Source organism: Carassius auratus, chromosome 21, assembly GCF_003368295.1.
Source record: "Carassius auratus strain Wakin chromosome 21, ASM336829v1, whole genome shotgun sequence".
NCBI lineage: Eukaryota > Metazoa > Chordata > Actinopteri > Cypriniformes > Cyprinidae > Carassius > Carassius auratus.
Genome location: NC_039263.1, coordinates 10,099,764 through 10,117,441, shown reverse-complemented (window position 1 = coordinate 10,117,441; position 17,678 = coordinate 10,099,764). Strand labels below are relative to the sequence as shown.

Sequence of the window (17,678 nt, the reverse complement as noted above, 5' to 3'; positions counted from 1 at the left end):
GTAAATTAAATGTAATGTTTTTGACCATATAAATGCATATTATTTGTAACTAATTTCAAATATATTACAACTTAAAATTACATGAATTGCAATTAGTTTAACTTTTGAGTGATATTTTTGAACCATTTAAGTGGGATTTTAGTATATTTCATATGTGATTTGAAATATGGTAAATATGTACTTCTGAACAAGCAATTAATGTGAACTGAAATATAATTCAACGTCATATATCTCTGGGAATAAAGTTGAAATTTTGTATATTAAATAATAATAATAATAATAATAACCTCTTAATAACCTTATTACAATCAAAGCAAAAACACAAAATGATAAACCCTCTACATTTATTGACAAATCAATCTCTAAAACAAATACACTAAAATGCTTTTTGCTGATGCGCTAGAAAAACTGAACACTATACAGTTACAACACTTCAACTTACTTATTAGAAAGAGTTTGGAGAACAATGCAAATTTCACCATCATGGAAAACACCATCTTCAAGATGTCTAAATCTGTTTCCTCATCGGAGACCTAAAAATGTCCACACAGTCAAAATTTACTGGTATTACTATACTTGTGGAGTCATTTGGTCGCCATAAAATATAGGATTACTAACACACAAACAACACACATTTAAAAAAAAAAAAAAAAGAAAAGAAAATTATCTATGCATGTACAACAAACGAGACCTTATTGTAAAACATGACCAAAGTGGGTTAGTTGTACCCCTGGTTTCACAGACAAGGCTTAAGACCAGCCTGAGGCTAAAATGTAATTCTGAGCTGTTTCAACTGATAGAAACTTGCACTGACTGATCTTTAAAAATACCAGTGCCTTTGTTTTGTCTCAAGATGCACACCAGTAATGATTTTTTTCTATGGCATGTCAAGGAAAATGACTTAAATGTCCTAACTGAACTCTGATCTGGCTAAGTTTACGCCCTGTCTGTGAAACCAGGCCATTAGTTCTCAAACTTCTACTAGCACCAACATTAAACAGGACCGAACATTTTCTTATAAAATCTTACTCCAGCATTAGTGAATGCAAGTTTGACTAAATAAATAAATACATTTAAAAAAAGAACTCCAGATGAACTTGCTGGGACGTGCTGTCTGTCAGTGTCCCAGAAGCTCTTCATCGGAAGTAAACTTCACATGTCATGAAGCTGCACACCATCTCTCCTCAGTCTGTGTGAATGGAAAAAACGATCCAAAGAGGCAGGAAAATCCAAACAACTTCCTTGAGGAAAGAAAAAACAATTGTTATAAAACATATCCAGCCATTATAAATGGTTCAGTTGAGTGAAAGCAATAGACACAGTTTCAGTCCAAAGTTTATATAAATCTTGCAGTATCTACAAAATGTTAATAATTTAAGCAGTAAGAGGGTAGAGAGGTAGAATAATAATAATTAAAAAAATGCAATTACTTCTCTGATGAAGCAGTATATTCTGCAAGATGTTTGTAAACTTTTGACCACATCTGCATCACCTAAGATCTGAAACGATTCCTCGAGTAACTCGATTAAATCGATTAAAAAAATCGAGTAACTCGATTAAAAGCCTCTTTTAATTCATTTTAAATCTCATGTCAGGTTCTTTCGCAATGATTTTTTCAATGTGACACAACGCGTTTACGTCACCCACAAAGCGGAAGGAGACACAAGCGCTGCATCCAAAATCGCATACTGCAAGGAGTCAGCAGTGTTTTGATTTGAGGGAGCGGGCAAACGTAAAGAGAATGTCATGGCATGTGTCCATTGCAAGATAGAGCTGGCATTCCACAACTAGGGCCCTATGATTTCCGCGATGCAGAAAACACAGAGGGAATCGCGGAATCCAGTCATAAAAACGGAATTTACAGTTTAACGCGGGATGGCATGGAATTTGCCAAATTTTGAATGAATTCATAAAAAATAGGCCATTACACTTACATCAAATCACAATAAGGAATAATATCTTTACATATTAAGCTGGAACCGTCTATTTAAATATGAATCCTGCATGTTCTGCGTGTCTCTGTTAATGAATGGAGCAAAAGCGCATCTTCCTTTATTAACACAAGGAAACGCACGTGACGCTCGCGGTAATTTCAGCGTCTGCTGTCTCACTAAATAAGGACATGAACACATGAAGAACATCTCGAGAACTGCTCTGACAGTCACTTCATGAGCATTTGACCATTAGATTTGAGTAAATCTAGCGTCACATCACATACACAGAACTGTAAAGGTACATCAACACGTAAAAAGTCCGGTTTAGTTTAAATCAAGTATTTGCCAGAGATGTATCACTATTGTTCAGCAGAATGTACTTAGCCTACAAAATGTACATTCACAAAAATCAAACATTTTTTTTTTAAGGTTTAATCATACAGCATTTCTTCCATGTTTTATTTTTAGTAGTAAATCCCTTTTGTTTACCAAAAAGTTACATTTGCTTAATTTTCAATAATTAAAAGATTAATGTTTATAAATTAATGTTTTATGTGTTTAATGTTTAATGTGCATCTCAGAAAATACTTTATTTAAAACCCCAAATGAATGGCACTTAAATGCATTTAATTACAGACAGAGAAACAATGGGTAATAATTAAATGTTTATTTTTGATGTATACATTGCATTCTATGCATTTAAATAATTAAAATATTTGTTTTTCTAAAAAAGGAAACTTAGTTGTTCATTTTAAGAAACCCAGCAGTCTTATTTTCTCTTGCATAATTAATATTGCACTTTAATTAAGCAAAAACACATTTTATCTGATTACTCGATTAATCGATGATATTTTTGGTAGAATACTCGATTACTAAAATATTCGATAGCTACAGCCCTAATCTGAATTAACATTACCACAATCTTCAGGGCAACACTGTGGTAGAATACTCGGAGATAGATGTTCCTTCAGATTTCCCATAAACCGCAGAATTCCTGACCACACCATTTTCATTGACACTGGGCTTTAAAAATAGATAACATTTTTACAAACATTGATTATTCCTAATTTAGGAACTCTTCCAATTACCAAAAATATATAAATATCCCTTTTTTATTATTATATATTTGTGACGAGTGGGGCAGGGGCGAGAGCCGTGGGAACGGGGCGAGGCCAGTGGAGAGATGAGCAACACCTGCTCGACCCAGCGGTCAATATAAAGGATATAAAACAGGAGCGACGACAGTGAAGGTATGAGAAAGGACCAGGCCTGGGTTTTATTTTATGTTTAGATTTTTTTTTTTTTTTTTTTTTGACAATCAAACTGAATCTTTAATAATAAAATAAACACAAAACAGCACGGCAGCCCCTCACGGACGACTGCCGCGCACAAACAAAATAAATCCAGGCCTGGTCCTCTCTCGTCCTTCACTGTCATTGCTCCTGTTTTATATCCTTCCATGTCCTCCGTGGGACTCGAGACCGGTGGGTCGAGTAGGTGTCGCTCATTTCTCAATCACTCCACCGGCCTCGCCCCAATTCCCATGGCTCTCGGCCCCGCCCCATTCCCGAGACTGCGCTCTTCTCCACCCTCCGGGGGGGGGGACGGTCACAGTGACCTGCGGGAACCTGGGGGTAGGACAGACGAGGCGAGAGAAAAGGAGATGGAAGGATGAGGAGTGACAGAGACGAGAGAGAGAGGAGAAAAAAAAGAAAAAATTCCGGTTCCAAGACGCACTGCCGCTCGGCCCTCCACCAGCTTGGTGATCTCCTCCGCGGTGCTTGGCGGTGGCACTGGAAGGCCCTCGGCGGACGGCACAACACTACTCGGCGGCAATTGTTTTTAGTCCACACACGCGATCACATTCCGATATCAGAATGCATTCAGAGATAAATTATGTGATTAATTCAACTTCTTGAGTTCATATAGCAAGAACTGCCGCATTATGGTGAAAGCCACATGAATGGCAAGACTAAATTAAGGATAAAGAAAACGTATATGAAGATATACATACTTGATTCATCGTCTACAGCACATAATGTCTCATCTGTACTCATCAAAACGTGACGCTTCATTGTCCTCTACTCGTTTGTTTCTTCTCTCACACATCGTGACGATTACACAAACATGGCGCACGGCACATTTTTCAAAAACTGCTGAAGTAGTGCGCCGTCATGACATAATATTTTGGCGCATGCTCATTAAACAAACAAATACTGCGTGGTTACCTATTATTTCAAGCTTTCCATTTCTACTGAAGTTCAGGTTGCTCTAATTCGTTGTGTGGTTAGTCCAAAGACTATGGTTAGACTTATTCACCTAGCTAAAAGTCATTTTTACAGTGCAGATTAGCCTATGTTACAAACCAAATGTAGTCTATTTGAATCCAAATTAATTTGGTTTAGATTCGTTAATCTTTTGCTTGCAATTAATGCACTTAAATGTGTGTTTAAATGACTTAGAACAACATAATGATATTGAAAGTATTCTGTAAATTATGGTACTATTAAATACAAATACATTACTTTCAGAAAATATTATGTAGAAAATGTAATTTATAGAATTCATAGAGCAGGAGCTTGTGATGAAATTTCATCAAGTTTTATTGGAGTATACTGTATAAGAAAATGTATTGAAGTTTATTTTTATTAATTGCATTAATGCACATAGTATATATTATAGTCTAAATAGTAATACATTTAAAATACATTAACAAATGTAATTTTAGAGAACACACTTAAGTTGAAATTAAAATCAATTATTTTACATGTGCTTTAGTATATCGTAAAATATAAAAAAATAAGTCTACTTCTTTAAAATACAATAAAATCATAATTATGTCAAATGTATAGGTAATACTTAATTAGACATTATCATAAAGTGAAATTTTTCTAAAGTGCACTTAACTATGTTAAGACCTATTGTCAATAAAGTGTAATCTCTAAGTACACTAAAGTGGCCTTTAATTTACAATTATATGATATTACCTGCAAATGGACTTTTAAAAAAGTATACTTTTAAGATTGGAAGTACACAAGTATACTTTTAATACAATTAAGCACACTTCTTTTTCACTAGGGTACCATGATGGTGCTTCCTTAGAAATTGACCAACAATCTTAACTTACCTGAACAAACTCAACGTGCCCTGGTTTGAAATGTATCTTAAGCTCTTTATCTCTGATACTCATTTCAGTGTGGCTATTGTTATGATGTCTTGGAGTAGAGACCTCTATTTCTAATGCGCCACTCAATCCTAAAAACCCTCTTGTAACGGGTGGCTTGTGCTGTCAAAATAGGCCCATGTACGTTATGATCGCTAGAACATACGCACGTTAGTCTGACGCCTGTTTATGTTCTGCAGATTAGCGAATTTCTATGCCGTCCTTGCAGTGTAAACAACAGCTTTTGGCCAAATCAAAGACAAGTGTTCTGGCGCATAATAGCTGCGCACTTTTGCGCAGTTCTATGGGGCTGAGTTTCGCTTTAGTTCGCGTCAGCTGTTTTATGTTCCAGCATCTAAGACTGTCATCAGTATAAATATCGGCATAATCTTAAATTAATATGTAATAGGAATTACAAAATACTGAAAGACTCTATAGAAGTTAAACTTTAAAATAGATTGACGGCAAAATGCGAATGAGTTCCCAAAATAGAGCAAAATCCGGCGATGTATATTTAGTTTTCACCCTGAAACACAGATTTCTATAATATAGATGTCATTAGAATAATACATTTACCAAAGAACAGAATTGACTGCTTTATTAGCTTCACACAGAGATGCAACTGAAATCTGTAAATTTCTAAACATATATATAGAGGCTACATTAGATCACATACATGCGACATGAATCCATGTAAATTTTACCTGATAATCCCCGTAGTTAAAACCAGGCATATTTGGAATACATGCAGGTGAAGTATGAAGCCTTTAGCATGAAAATGTTTTTCCAAGTCCTTGTTCTGCAGTACCAATGGTGATTTCAGAATAAAAGTCCTGGTCTGTGTTCATATAGAAGTCCCAACTGTGGGCCATTTCTTTCTTTCTTTCTTTCTTTCTTTCTTTCTTTCTTTCTTTCTTTCTTTCTTTCTTTCTTTCTTTCGTAATTTTTTAGATAAAACTATATTTTTATCCCAGTTAAATTGTCAGTAACAAAAATTTATATTCAAGAATTATTAATATATATTTTTTTCTTTGTAGGGATAGGGTGAAAAGGGGTATCTAGATATTTATGTTACTGGTTGATGTTATGTTGGTATTTTTAAACGTTTCTGGCCTGTGTACTTAACTGGACATTCTTAGTTTGAATGGTATTTGGAGAAGTGTGGGGGAAAAAAGGGTTGTTTCCGCCCGGTTTCGAACCGGGGACCTTTCGCGTGTGAGGCGAACGTGATAACCACTACACTACGGAAACCACATGTGTACCCTGCTATGCATATGTCTATTCGTAATCTATCACACTTAATATAGGTAATAAAGATACTTTACACATGAATGCAAATAGGAATATTTAGCAATATAGCTCAAATCTGTCAGTAGTGTTTGATCTCTTAACATTCCAAATGTGTGTTATTGTAAGAGTAACACACTTTAGTACTCAAGGGGGCGCTAGAGTTAACTTAAATAATAACTTTAATAATTTATTTTCTTAAATTTATTATTATTACTGTAAAAATATAAAATTATTTATTTATTGAAATGATTCTCTAATAATAAACTAAAACTGCCATTAGGTGGTGGTAAATGTCTAAATGAAAACTCACTTATATTTGTCATATCTTGATTTTACTGGCTAGATAGCTACTGTATAAAAACTGTTTGGTATTTGCTAGTTAAACTTGAATCCGATTGATCAAATATATTTAAAATATCAAAACTTAAATGTAGTCTTTGGGCTCAAATGCAGCAAGTGTGGCTTCAGAGAAAATGGAGGTGAATCCCCCTCTTAGGCATAGACAGTAAAAGAAATGGACACAGCGACCCCATTGGAACTCAATTGAGACAAGTGAAGCCAGGGCTCCAGACTGCGACCAAATGGTCGCATTTTGCGAAAAAATTTTGAGTGTGTGACTGAATTTTACATCCAGTCGCACATGTGCGACCAGTAGATTTGCACACGCACGCACGCAAACACACACACAAACACACACACACTTGCACACATACTAAAGAGACGCGAGCACACACTCGCGTCTCATTGAGTGATGCCTGTCTGTGAGGCGGCAAATGCGTGTGAGAAGAATAGGGAATGGCCACTGTAAGTGGCTAAAATGTGTGGAGGGGGAGGGGCCTAGAGATAATTGAGCGCGCGTAAACATCTGTGGGAAGGAAACCGAGTCCGAGACAAATATCATCACAACCTGATATGTGCGTGCGTCTGAGCTATGAGCAAGCGAACTATTGATTCGTTCTTCCGACCTGCGGCTAGTGTACCAGTGCCAGTCTAGTGTCACCGTCAGATGATGATTCAGATTCAGATGATAAGGGCACCACTCATCCATAGGGGCGCCAGAATGAGCTGTCAGTTTACCTTGTTGTTGCATCTTCAAAAGTGCACATTGGGCACATTGTAATTTCTGCATCTATTATTAAAGTATTTATTAGTAATACAGTGGAAATTAGTAGATTTGGTTAGCATGTTGATTTACAGTGTGCGCCCCTAAAATTTTCAGTTGGGGGCCACTGTGCTCCTAGTGAAAAAAGTTAGTCTGGAGCCCTGGAAGCCCATTTTTAGCGTTTTTTAGCACTTCCGTTTCTGACGCGCAGACTCAAACGAAGCTTGACGACGTCAGCAACCTGTCTGACAGATGTAAATCTTCTAGTAGCTGTGCTTGCAAACTGCCATCGTTAATCTTGCAGAGACGACGAGCTTGAGCGGGGAGTTTTTTGGCGTGAGTGAGCAGGAGTAAGTATTCTGATCATTTATATTGTATAGTATTTTAAAATGTAACGCCAGTACGCCATATTAAGTTAATTGCCTGCGAGCTTCTCCTCCTGTCTGTACGGTAATGCGACACTGTGTCGAGTGGTTATGACACAATCGTTAGCCTATTTTTACAAAAACTGTTTATACGGGCCATAATGTAACATATAAGGTAATGGAGCCCTTTATACATTGTTGTGTATCTTTAGAAATAAATAATGGACAAATGGAGTCTTTTAACGCCTCAGATGTAAAGTTATCCGCTGTCCAAGTGACGCCAAAATGAATGGGAGTCAATGGGAATGCTAACGCAAGTGAAGTTCTGCTACAAGATGGCGGCACGCAGCCGACTTCAGCTTCCGGTCGACTTCCTTGCCGCCTGCTCTTAGGTGACTAGAGGGGATTGTGTGTGGGGGAGGGTCATTTTTAAGGCTTCTATTTTATAATCTCACCTACATGTTTGTTCCAGTCAATGGATTGTTGAGTCAGTGTATTTGTTTTTACAGGGGTGCAGCCTAATTTAGTTTTTTTTTTCATAGATGTGGAAAAAGCATATGATATGCATTGGAAGGAAGGACTACTAATAAAAATTAAAAACATGGGTATCTCAGGAAGAATGTACAACTGGGATTAGACTTTTTATTTAACTGAACAATTCAGGTTGGATTGGCAGGGGTCAGCAAGTAAGTTTGGCATCGGGACAAAAAACTTTTTTTTACCACTAAATTTTTCAATGCAGTCGATGCTGAAGCTGCAGCACTCGGGTGTTTATTAGTCGCTGAAGCGCCACCTTCAGGAAATTTAGTGGAACTACAGCTGGGTTGGACTACGGTTGTTTTGTTGTAGAAAGTTCTCTCATTATAGATGTACACAATCCATTTACACACTTGTTGGCATAGGTGTTATTTTTGCACTAGACAGACATGCGTTTTAATTCCATCTTACTGAGTGGAGTTGAATTTGTACTGCAACTCGAAATCAACTGACTTGTACCTAGACACTTAAAAGGAAACTGGTTAATATAATTAACCGACAGAGGGCTTAAATGGCACTGTGTACACATCAGTCTAGAGTTTTTGATGAGCCCTAAATAAAAAAGAAATATATCACACAATCAGAATAATTTTTCAGGTAGTACTCATATTGCTTATTACTGGTAAACAATGCAAGAATCATCAGCTGCGTTCATCTTCTCATTACAACTTCTCATTACAACTTTATTTCTGTATTAACGTTAAACCAGAAAATAATACAGAATTAGAGTTGTTCCGATTCCGATACAAGTATCGGAAATATCTCCGATACCACAACAAATTCTGACATCGGCATCGGCGAGTACATGAACCCATATACCGATCCGATACCATTTTCTTAAACAAGACCTAGTTATGACCGCTAGCTTTGCCTAACCGCTGCACGGTTCTTCTTCGCTGCTCAGAATGCATTGCAAACACAGGAAGTTGTGCTGTGTTGCCACAAGCAACCGTTTAGAGCAGCGTAGAAGATATGAAAACGCGTTAGCAGCACTGATCTATATATGACTGGATTGCTCATCGCATTCTAAACTGCGAACAGACATTATAGATCAGTGGTTAGCAGTATGTCTCTGTAGTACCGGTAGTTACCGACTCCCGAGTATATTCGGTACCCACAGCTGCGTTCAGTTGCTTCTAGGGATCATGTTAATTTGTTATCGATTAATCTAAAGCATTTTTTTTTATCTAATGCAGGTTGCGTTGCGTAGTGCGAGTCTTCAAGCAATTAAATGAATTTCACTGTGTGGCAGCAATTAAATATTTTACCCTACTCGGTTATGTGATCTTCCGTTTTGATTTCAAAGAATAATCATGAAGATGTCACGGCGAAGTGTGGCGTGGGACCATTTTGATTTAAAAAGCGAACTAGTTAACTGCAAACATTGCGATGCCGTGTTTAAGTACAACACGGCCACGACTCAAATGATGTACCTGTGCATCCCGGCAACGTCAGTTCCCTCAGAGTGGGTGTTTTCGACGGCTGGACTGACGGTAACCAGGTTGCGGTCGCGTCTGACACCAGATCATGTCAACATGCTTATACGGTATTTCTCAACAAAAATCCGTAGACTCGTGCAGAAGTTGTATGCTAGTTACTAAAGTTAGTTATTTTTCATGAGGCTTTAAGTAGCATAATTTGTTACGTTGGTGTAATTGTTAGGAAGGCTAATATCTGGCCTTTTCTTCTGGCTTGGATAGTTTTGAGTTACATTTTGACTAAATCTGTCAGATCTAAGTATTATAATGTTTTTTTTTTATGTTATTGTTTAACATGATTCTTTTATCATTATTATTATTTTGGAACAAATGACGTCTCTGTTTAAGAACGCCTGCTAGCAGCTGCATGAAAATGTTTTTCCAAGTCCTTTTTCTGCAGTACCTATTGTGATTTCATAATAAAAGTCCTGGTCTGTGTTCATATAGCAGTCCCAACCGTGGGCCATTTCTTTTTCTTTCTTTCTTTCTTTTCTTAATTTTTTAAAGATAATACCATATTTATGTCCCAGTTAAATTATCAGTAACAAAAATTTATATTCAAGAATCATTAATATATATATTTTTCTTTGTAGGGATAGGGTGAAAAGGGGTATCTAGATATTTATGTTACTGGTTGGTGTTTTGTTTGTATGTTTAAATGTTTCTGACCTGTGTACTTAACTGGACATTCTTAGTGTGAATAGTATTTTGAGAAGCGTGTGAAAAAAAAAAAAAACGGGCTGTTTCCGCCCGGTTTCGAACCGGGGACCTTTCGCGTGTTAGGCGAACGTGATAACCACTACACTACGGAAACCACATGTTTTGCATATGGACTGATGATTCACTGTGAATTTGTGACTGGAGTAATTTAGAAGAGAAATATATATTTCAATAGATTTATTATTTTTAGAACAATAGTTATTTTAATCTATAATACTATTTCACAATATTAGTGTTTTCATCTAATTTTTTAGCACATGAATGCAGCCTTGGTGCACAAAAGAGACTTAATAAAAAAATATGTTTTCAAAATCTTGACAGATATTGTACTATTGAATCTCAGTAAAGGTAGACAGTTAAACAAAGGCTAAGAATAAAAATAAAAAAAAATCTGTAAAAATAAAAGTTGTTTCCGCCCGATTTCGAACCAGGGACCTTTCGCGTGTGAAAGGTCTATTTCACAATATTAGTGTTTTCACCTAATTTTTTAGCACATGAATGCAGCCTTGGTGCACAAAAGACACTTAATAAAAAAATATGTTTTCAAAATCTTGACAGATACTGTACTATTGAATCTCAGTAAAGGTAGACAGTTAAACAAAGGCTAAGAATAAAAAAGTTGTTTCCGCCCGGTTTCGAACCGGGGACCTTTCGCGTGTGAGGCGAACGTGATAACCACTACACTACGGAAACCACATGTCCACCCTCAGGTTCACTCGCAGCCAGAGTCTTTTCTTCTTTTTTTCGCGGAGAGGTCTTTGACTGCCTGCCGGTGGGACTTTCCATCATAGGTAGCCCTGATAGTAAAGCTTGCCCTGAATGCCTCCATCTCCCACAGACGTGGAAGTAGTATGTGGAAGTAGACTGGCGGCAGCCTCAGTCCAGAATTTATTTGCTGTCCGCCAACTGTCCATCTAGAGGCCCGAATGATGACCTCCATGGCCAGGGTAAAGGCCAGTGCGGAGATGGTGCAGCCTGCCATGATTCCCACTTCCAGATGTTGCCAAGCTGTTGTGTACTCTGCTGTTATCACACAGAGTTGGATGTCCTGGAAGTAGTCCTTGACAAGGGTTGTGATAGCTGCTGGGACTCTAAAGTAGTCAAAGGCTGTCCACCGGAGGTTGTGACAGACTGAGCCAAAGGCATTCGCAAGATCCAGGAACACCACAAGATCTGTTCCCTCCTTTTTGGCGACCTGGATCTGATGCCAGATGACACTGGCGTGTTCTACACAACTGGAGAAGCCTGAAATGCCTGCTTTCTGGATTGACATGCCAATCAAGTTGTTTCTTTGGAAGTATCCTGCCAGCCTGTGCCCAGTCTGAATAAAATTTTTCCCTTTACATTTAGAAGGCTGATCTGTCGGAACTATCTCCTTCTTTTGCCACACAACTCTCATCAGTTTACAGAGGAATCGCAGGACATCTGGAGCGTTTTTGTAGAGCCTGTATGGAACTCCATTGGGACCTGGAGATGATGCGGCCCTTGCTCTACGCACGGTTTGTTCTACCTTGTTCTACCTGATCTTGTTTGCTCCTTCCTTCTGCGCTTCCTCAGGAGGTTTTCAGCTCTCCTCAGTGTTGCAAGCCTGCCCTGAATCTCTTTCTGCAGCAGGTTTATACCCTCCTTCTCCTCCTCTGTGGCCTTCCTCCATTGCTTCTTCAGTCTCCTCTCCTTGACTAGCCAATCTATCTCTGTCTGCCTTCTGGACTAGGTGGGGATTGAAGGAGTAGTTCGTTTTTCTTCGACAACTCCAAATCGTTACACTCCATAGTAGGGCTGCACGATATTGGGAAAAAATTACATTGCGATATTTTATTTTTCTGCGATATATATTGCAATATTTTTCCTTACAAACAAAAATGGGGTGAGCACACTTACATTCTCATTTTAAATGATTTAAACATTGACACCATTGTGTCAATTGATTAATATGCACGAGTGAGAGAGAGCAAGACAGTGTCGTGTTGTTTGAAGATAGCTCGCTCTGTCTCTGTCTCTCTCGCGCGTGCTCTGTCTCTGTCTCTCTCATGCGCCCTCTCTCTGTCTCTCTCGCGCTCGCTCTCTCTCTCTGCCCTGTCAAACTGACAGGACTTAAAAACACATGCAAATGATAAACTTCCACTCTATGTTGGTTAAGCAGTGCAATTAATCCACGAATCACATTCGTCAAGGGCCGGGGAGCAGCTGGCATGTACAGTTAATGAATAACAGATCAACTACGACAGCCCACATCGCACATCCTGCAATGTGACTATCGTGGATTCGTACATCGCGATATCGATGCTTAAACGACACATCGTGCAGCCCTACTCCATAGGCATAGATAAGATCGCCCATCCTATCCAACTTTTTCATGGCTGTGCCTTTGATCCCTGCCAGCATGTTGCAGAGATTTCACATCGTCTTGTTGCAGGCCTTTGGCCACTTGACTAATGGCCTTCACTCCTTGATCTTCTTCTCTGCTGTTGGTCGTGATGGGTTGGATCCAGGTTGCCTTCTTGTGCAATGTTGTTCCTCGTTTAGGGCAGGGGTGTTGATGTCCTGCAGACTGTGGTGTGTGTCCTGCTGCTGAACTTCTGTCGACTGACTCGGCCTGCTTCTCAGAAAGTAGCTTTCGATGCGACTTTCCTGTTGAACAATCTTTAGGCACCCTTTTTTGCCCTGGTGTATTTTCAGGCCTTGGGGGGATGTAAACTTTGACCAACCACAAATGCAGTTCTAGAGCTTATGTCCAGCTGTAGCTATTGGAGCCTCAGGTATGCTGATCATCAATCTCGTAATCTGTTCCTTTCCTGTGTTCATTACCGGGTTATCCACCGACGAGCCATCTTCCACCCCCGCACTCGCTGGCTCGGGGGGTGTTTTGTTCGTAGGACTATTCGTAGCTATTAGGGCTGAACGATATTGGGAAAAAATGACATTGCAATATTAGATTTTTCTGCAATATATATTGCGATATGAAATCAAATTACATTTTTTTCTTACAAACAAAAATGGGGTGAGCACACTTACGTTCTCATTTTAAATGATTTAAACATCGACAGCATCGTGTCAATTGATTAATATGCGCAAGGGAGAGACAGCAAGACAGCGCTCGTGTTGTTTGAACATGGTGAGCGTGTGGCCGGGGCTCGCTCGCTCTCTCTCTCTCTCTCTCTCTCTCTCTCTCTCTCTGCCCTGTCAAACTGACAGGACTTAAAAACACATGCAAATGATAAACTTCCACTCTATGTTGGTTAAGCAGTGCAATTAATCCGCGAATCACATTAGTCAAGGGCTGGGGAGCAGCTGACCCGTACAGTTAATGAATAACGGATCAACTACGACAGCTTAAGATGCTTAAACGACACATCGCGCAGCCCTAGTAGCTATGTGTGGGTGGGACCCATGCACCTCTCGCTGCCACGGGTAGCTAGCACATTGCGAGTAATTCTGTAAATTACTCTGAAAAGATCATTTAAAGTCATTGTTGTGCAAAGCATCAAACAGAGATTACAAAAAGTAAGTTTAGCAAGAAATATTTTTTTTGATATAATTTATTACATATACTTTGGACCCTGAGAGTAAATTATGACAGAATTGTAATTTTTGGTTGGGTGAACTGTAAATTTAATAATTTATTTTCTTAAATTTATTATTATTACTGTGAAAATATAAAATAATTTCTTTAATGAAATGATACTCTAATAATAAACTAAAACTGCCAGTAGGTGGTGGTAAATGTCTTAATGATAACTAACTTATATTTGTCATATCTTGATTTTACTGGCTAGATAGCTACTGTATAAAAACTATTTGGTATTTACTAGTTAAACTTGAATCCCATTGATCAAATATTTTTAAAATATCAAAACTTAGATGTAGTCTTTGGGCTCAAATGCAGCAAGTGTGGCTTCAGAGAAAATGGAGGTGAATCCCCCTCTAATGGGCCTTTCACACAGGACGCGGTATGCGTGCCGCTGCGCTATAAAACCCATTCATCTCAATGGCTTGCGCCGCGCAAGGACGTTTTGTTGCTGCTTCGACCAAAGCGCAAGCGCAGCGGTGCGCATTATTTGCGTGCTTGCGCGCATGCTGCGGTCAAAGTTCAAAATAGTTCAACTTTTGCCGCTGCGCTCTGTGACGTTTACCAGCGCGACCAATAGAATCTGTTGGAGGATTGTAATGCATCACAGGCAGTCAGGTTCAAGGAAGAGAGACTACGGCTCATTATATTAGGTAAGACATAAAGCTGTATTCTTCGCAACAGGTTTATTGACTTGTAATAGCAATTTAAGGTGGAATATGTGAACGTCGGGTCCAGTCAGGTCTGTGTCTTCCTGGCGGGTTCGGGTCCAGATTTCAAATAATATACGGGTCCGGGTCGGGTCCGGGTAGGCATTTCTCGAATCTACACGGGTCCGGGTCCAGCTTTTGAAATATTAGACGGGTCCGGGTCGGTTCGGTGTAGTACATTACGGGTCTCTGTCGGGTTCGGGCACGAATTTTTGGACCCATGAAGACCTCTACTCTCAAGAACTACGAACTGTGTCACATAGATACCTGATTGGGCAGATAGCTGGTCAACTGATCAAAAAATAGGAACATGTATTTTACTATGGCACAGTAATACAGTAATAATGTACTACTTTTCCCGTGTTGTTTTTTTTCCTTTTTTTTCTGATAATTTGGAATGTGAATAAAAAGACAAAAAAAACAATAACAAAAAAACAACAACAATCAAATACAAAAAAAAAAACAAAAAAAACACTTGCAAATAAGTTCAAACATCCATTCAATATCTATTATTTCCTGAATATTACTGATTAACTGATCAAAAAGAAGGCTGTTCAAATGTGTTTTACTACTGTATAGTGCAGTAATATAGTAATAATTTAGCATTTTCTACTGTTTTATTGTTGGCTTCCTCTGTTCTGATAATTTGGAATGAGGATAAAAAAGACACAAACACACAAAAACATGCAAATATGTTCAAACATCAATTCAATATCTAATATTTCCTGAATATTATGAAATTCGAGATGGGCGCTCCTGGTGACATCATAATATGCAAATTAGATGAGTATACACCCCACATAAACTTTAGATCATGCCAAACATTTTTCTAATTGACAGTAGATCTCTATCTTTAAACCATTTCAAGCCACAAGCTTTTGAAATCTTGATGTCAAAATGCTATTTTTTTTCAAAAATAAAAAAACCTGGCGCCTTAAGGGTTAATAACTTAGTACTCAGAAGTATTTATTGAATGAACTGGCAAGGAACCGAATATAACTCGGGCTGGCACCGCTTGGCACAACTGCTGTTGTTCTGTAGCATTTGCAGCAAAATGATCTATGATTGTCACGGAGACGAACCCCGTGATTCCCGCTACTGGCCAGCAGAGGGCTCCATCTCCTGAATATTGACTCTCACACTCACTTATACTGATTCGCACTACACTACCCATCATCCCCGTGCCTCGGACTCTGATCATCTCTCAGGTGCAGCTCATTGGTACGGGTATATAAATGCTGCACAACTCCATCAGTCAAACGCGAAGTCTTGTTTTGCTCCGGCTGACATTTCCAAGCGTTATTTCCCGTGTTTGATTTCCTGTTTACCAGTTCTGTTTGTTTACCGCCTCTTGAACCATTGCTGCCTGCCTCTTGACCTTGGATTGTTTATTGGACTCTGAATATTGCCTGCTACCCCGATCTCTTGCCTGTATTTGACGACGATTCTGGTTATCTCTGCTATTGTGTTTGCTGGTACTGATCCCTGCCTGTACGACCACGAGCTATTCAATAAAGCCTGCAAAATGGATTCCCCGTCTGGTGATGATGTGTTACAATGATAAATTGACGGTTTATTCTTAAACTAATCAGCGAGCTCGAATGGTGGAAGCATAGTTACAGTTTTATATATATATATATATATATGTATGTATGTATGTTTGTGTGTGTGTGTGTGTATATATATATATATATATATATATATATATATATATATATATATATATATATATATATATATATATAATTATTATTTTTATTTAAATTATATATATGACATTATGTTATTATTTTACGACTTATAGACATTTTTACATATATGAACAATATTATTATTTATTTTAATAGTAATTTGCGGCCCATCTGCAATATCATCGGTCCACAGGTTGAAAACCACTGCTCTAATGAGTTAGTTGGCATATAGTTGCAAAGCTGCTTGTAGTGGATTGATTAAGGGGATGATCAAAATAAAATGTAACAATATAAAACGTTTGGAGTATTAATCTCACATCTATTCATTTAGACTCAAATAACACTCAACATCTAACCACTCACAAGCTGTAGTAATACTGTGCAGATCTTAAATAAACAATGTCAAGATATGATACAGTTCATTATACTGTAAATGGAGTAGATTTAATATGGTGTTCGTTGTGTGTTATAGATAGTCATACTCTTAAACTTATAACCACATATACGTAAGTATTATGATTTATTATAATTGTTGTTATGATTATTTATGAGTTAATATATATATAATATAACATATTATAAAAATTGTTTATAATGCATTATGCATTCATTATAATGTCTTAAGAATACCCTTATAATATATTATAAATACAGGCTTCATTTAAAGTGTTACCAAATTTTTTTCTTATTTTAATTTAACTTGCTTTCCATTTATTACTTAAAGCAAAGTACTTCATTGAGACCACAGCAAATACTACTAGATTAACTAAGAAAGTTTAAACATGATTAAAGAGACAAGAGAACAGCCAGTAAAAATAAGAACAAATACACAAATTACTAGCATAGATAAATACAACAAAATATGGTAAAAATAAAATAATGTTGGTAGTATTTAAATACAGAAATTTAATAATTATAGAAAATAACACTGCCAAGCATTAAATTTAATTTTACGATTTTTATCACAGCTCTTTTGTTCTTTGATTTATCATTAATGACAGCAGCAGTTGTAGGCCGCTGTCCCTTTCAAACCTGATGCACGGATCTGATATAATGATAAACATCACATCCCATTTCTTTCTCAGCTGTTTTCATTCACTTGAGACATAACTGACTGCGT

At 37.7% G+C, this 17,678-nt stretch overlaps 1 long non-coding RNA gene and 3 other non-coding genes across 5 annotated transcripts; all 4 read right to left on the bottom strand.

Annotated features, from left to right (window-relative positions):
* Positions 1-327: 327 nt before the first annotated feature.
* On the bottom strand, positions 328-5,900 carry LOC113038420 (uncharacterized). 2 transcript variants are annotated; one of them, XR_003274785.1, is made up of 2 exons: positions 5,802-5,900; positions 328-1,241 (listed from the first exon to the last, which is right to left on the bottom strand). It is a non-coding gene; the product is annotated as an uncharacterized LOC113038420 (long non-coding RNA). The 2 variants fall into 2 exon arrangements; XR_003274784.1 differs by lacking the exon at positions 5,802-5,900 and adding an exon at positions 5,062-5,793.
* Positions 5,901-6,275: 375 nt separating this feature from the next.
* On the bottom strand, positions 6,276-6,348 carry trnav-cac (transfer RNA valine (anticodon CAC)). Its single transcript has one exon. It is a non-coding gene; the product is annotated as a tRNA-Val (tRNA).
* Positions 6,349-10,610: 4,262 nt separating this feature from the next.
* trnav-aac (transfer RNA valine (anticodon AAC)) lies at positions 10,611-10,683 on the bottom strand. The gene has a single exon. It is a non-coding gene; the product is annotated as a tRNA-Val (tRNA).
* A 526-nt stretch (positions 10,684-11,209) lies between these two features.
* On the bottom strand, positions 11,210-11,282 carry trnav-cac (transfer RNA valine (anticodon CAC)). The gene has a single exon. It is a non-coding gene; the product is annotated as a tRNA-Val (tRNA).
* Between the last annotated feature and the right edge of the window lie 6,396 nt (positions 11,283-17,678).